Below are 3,947 nucleotides of genomic sequence, written 5' to 3' on the forward strand. Positions count from 1 at the left end.
CACCATTCGGTGTTTTCTTGACAAAAACACCGGAGCGGTTTGCTATTCCTTCTCCAGCTCGTTTTACAGATGAAGGAAACTGAGGCAAACAGGGTTAAGTGACTTGCCCAGGGTCATACAACTAGCAAGTATCTGAGGCCAGATTTAAACTTAAGTCTTCCTGACCCCAGCCCCAGCACTCTTTCCACTGTATCACCTCAGTGTCGTAGCCAAAAATCATACAAACTAAAAAATGTGTATGTTCAAAGAGGGAGAAGATAAACGTGTCAGATGCTGTAGAGAAATAAAGAAGTATGAGAACACGGAGAGAGGCCATTAGACTTAGTAGTGAGGAGGTCATTAGGGATCTTGGAGAAGTTCTTTCATTTTTTTTTCTAGCAGGCATAATTCAACTTATTTGTTTATAAAAAACATCCATGTGGTTGCCACAGCAGCTGCCTGGGTCCTCTGGACAGACACTCGAGTGTGAGTCCTCACAGGATGGTAGTAGGTGAATTCCTGATAGGGAGACTTAGTGAACACAGTCTCCTTCTACAGGTCTGGGGTTAGATAGCTGCATGTTTTGGAGATGGCATCAAAGGTAGCTTTAGCAAAGCTGCCCAGAGTGGCAGTACAGCCTCTTGCAGATGTGTAGGAGTCATCAATTCCAGCCGTCATCAGGAGCTTCTTAGGCACAGGAGCTGAGATGATGCCAGTACCTCTAGGGGCGGGGATCAGGCGCACCGGAACCGATCCACATCTCCCAGTAAACTTGCAGGGCACTGTGTGAGCTTGCCGTTCTTGTTCCCCCAGTAGCCACATCTCCCAGGAACAATGGACAGCTTGGCCAGAATGATAGCACCATGAATAGCTGTGGCTACTTCCTTGGAGCACTTGACACCCAGGCCAACATGGCCATTGTAGTCACCGATGGCCATAAAAGCCTTTAACCTGGTACATTGTCCAGCTCTAGTTTGTTTCTGAACAGGTATGATCTTCAGAACCTCATCTTTCATTGAAGGTCCCAGGAAGAAATCTATGATCTGAGACTCCTTGATAGGAAGGGAGAAAAGATAGATCTCTTCCAAAGACTTGATCTTCATGTCCTTGACTAGCCGGCCCAGCTTAATGACAGGAACCCAATCCTTGTCTTCAGCCTTTCCTCCCGGCCTCCACAGCCTTGACCTCAGCCTGGCTGCCGAAGAATGGGGGATAGGTAAAGATATTAAAAGACTGAAAGGTTTGGAGGCAAGGAGTCAGAGGCAGTAACACTGGATGAACTCAACCTCCTCCATAAAGTAAGAAGGAAGGTGATTTGCTGAGAGTGAGGGTAGAAGGGTGGAGATGAGGCCTTGAAGAAAGAAGAGGAACTTTAGAATGACAACTGTAGAATCATGGAATCATAGATTTAGAGCCTGAAGTGACCTTTGAGATAATCTAATCCAACTCCTAATTCTGTTTGTTTGGGTTTTTTAGGCAATTGGGGTTGAATGACTTGCCCGAGGGTTGCACAGCTAGTAAGTGTCAAGCATTTGGTCTGAGGCCGGATTTGAACTCAGGTCCTCTGGTCTTCAGGGCCGGTTCTCTATCCACTGTGCCACCTAGCTGCCCCTCAACTCCTAATTCTGGAATATGAGGAAATTATTAGGAGAAGAGAAAGACTGTGGGGCTTCACTTGAAATTAGATAGCAAAGAATTGGGTTAGATGCAGGCAGCGTAGTTTCATTTCCTTTAGTAGTGTATTCTTCCTCTTCCCTACCCTCCCTCACCTCCCATCCTCCTTCCCCCACCTCCCTAGGAGTAGAGGCAGAGGAGGCAGGTAGTAACACTTATCTATGGCTGGCAAGGGTTGATATGGGCAAAGGGCTACTCCTCAGTTTGCATTTAAAGCCCTATGCACCTTTTCCAGGCTAATTATGAATTATTCCCCCTCATGCACTCTACGTTGCAGCCAAACTTGACCTTGGTGTTGTCCACAACCAACCTTTCATATCCTGATTCTGTGCTTTCGTACAGACTGGTCGCTGAGCCTGGAATGCTTGGCTTCCTCATCTTTTCCTTTTGGAACAGCTTATTCCCTTCAAGGCTGAGCACAAATGCCATTTCCTATAAAAGGTCCTTTGTGATTCCTCCAATTGTTAGTCCCTCTCAAAAAATAACATTTTTATATGTTCCATATTTTCTTTTCTGATAATAGATTGTGATCCCCAGTAGAACATAAACTCCTTGAGGGGAAGGACTACTTACTTTTCTATTCATGTCTCCACACCTAGCACAGTGCCTGGTATCATATAGTAGGAGCTTATTAAATATTTGTTTGATTGATTTAAGGGATAAAACATTCAAAACTGGAAGAAAGGGCATAAATTATTGAAATGGCTGGATAGAAAGGGAAAAGGGAAACCAGGATAGGGTTAATAAATTGGGAAACTACAAAGATGAGATGAGAATGAAGGGGAGGCAAGGTGAGGCAAGGCAAGAAGCATTTATTAAGTGCTTGTTGTATGTGCCAGGGACTGTGCTAATTGCTGGAGAAAAAAATACAAACCAAAAGAAGCGGTTAATGCCCTCAGAAGTAGAAGCATCTAGAGATGGAAGTAGACAGAGCCCTGGTTCTGGAGTTGGGTAGATGTGAGTTCAGATATGGCTTCAGACACCTATTAGCTGTTTGACCCTGGGCAAGTCACTTACTATCACTCAGCCTAAGTTTCCTCAGCTGTAATGATGCGATAACATCTACTTCCCAGAGTTATTGTGAATAAAGCTCTTAGCTGGGTGCCTGGGACATAGTAGAAACTTAATAAAAGCTTGCTCCTGCCCTTCCTTGAAGGAGCCTACATTCCAAAGGGTGAAGACAATTCACAAAAGGGACCTGAAAAGGGTTTAGGGGTGAGGGAGAAGGTAGTCGTGTTGGGGCCTGCTGTTGAAATCTGGAAAGTCAGAAGCACAACTGGTTGGAGAATGAAGGTTGGCCAGTATAGGCCCTCTTCGAAATGGAGGCAGCAGGAGGAATGAAATGATAGAAGAAGGAGGCCTGCATGATGGAGGGATGTTCCAGGATGAGGAGGCTTCAGGAGATAAGGAAGTTCAGGATGAGCCTGCATCTGAGGCAAAAAGTCAGAAATCCAGTTGGGAGGGGAGAAGAACTGTGTATGGCAAGAGGAAAGGAGTAGAAGAGGTGGCAGGAGAGGAGATAATGGCCAGAGGAGGAATTCAGAATTTAAGATCTTGAAGGTGGTGCCGTTTTACTTTACATGATGGCGAAATTACTTAACTGTAACAGCCGTGATGAGTGACTGCAGTAGAGTGGAGATGGAGGTCAGGAGTTGGAGAAGTTTCAGGAATTGTGAAGAGTATTATTACAAATATGTCTGATAGGGATACTGGTGTCCAAAAAATGATGACAGGAGAAGGGACTGAACAGAAGATAGAGTCAGGCATTCATGTAACTGGAAAGTGTCAAAAAGGTCCACGTGATCAGCAGATGATAGCAACAAGAATTGGAATGGGTTGGCTAATCCTGTGTTCTGAACTGGTGGTCTGTAAATAGCAGAGGAGACTAAGAAGAATGCCAACCCCACCTCCAAGCTGGCTGGGGTGGGCGAGGTGAGAAAAATCAACCATTTGGCATTAGATTGGTATTTTTAAAGACATGGAGTCCTGGGAGAGATCTGGGAGGGACCAGTTTTCTAACAATAGGTTGGGGATTTCAAAGGGCAAAGTGATGGGCACTTCTCCACTTCTATCCTCCAAGGACTGAGAAGTTTGTGGGTTTCTCTTTGTTATAGAAACTGAAACAAAAGACAAAATGACTTTCAACCTTCAAAGAGCAGAGACATAGCTTGGTTTCCCTTTGCAGCTATTTTGAGAGCTACTAAATATAATTGTTGACGGAGTGCTTAAGTACTTTCTAAGCTAAATGGTCCCTCTGTGCTAAGTTAACCCATTAAAATGTAAATAATTTAAAA

The 3,947-nt window shown here is 44.6% G+C and overlaps 1 pseudogene; it reads right to left on the reverse strand.

The window, feature by feature from the left end:
- Positions 1–393: 393 nt before the first annotated feature.
- On the reverse strand, positions 394–1,139 carry LOC144454869 (small ribosomal subunit protein uS5 pseudogene; annotated as a pseudogene).
- Positions 1,140–3,947: the final 2,808 nt, after the last annotated feature.

The sequence above is a fragment of the Phascolarctos cinereus genome, unplaced genomic scaffold, assembly GCF_003287225.1.
Source record: "Phascolarctos cinereus isolate Bilbo 61053 unplaced genomic scaffold, phaCin_HiC Scaffold_7;HRSCAF=346, whole genome shotgun sequence".
In the NCBI taxonomy this organism is placed as follows: domain Eukaryota; kingdom Metazoa; phylum Chordata; class Mammalia; order Diprotodontia; family Phascolarctidae; genus Phascolarctos; species Phascolarctos cinereus.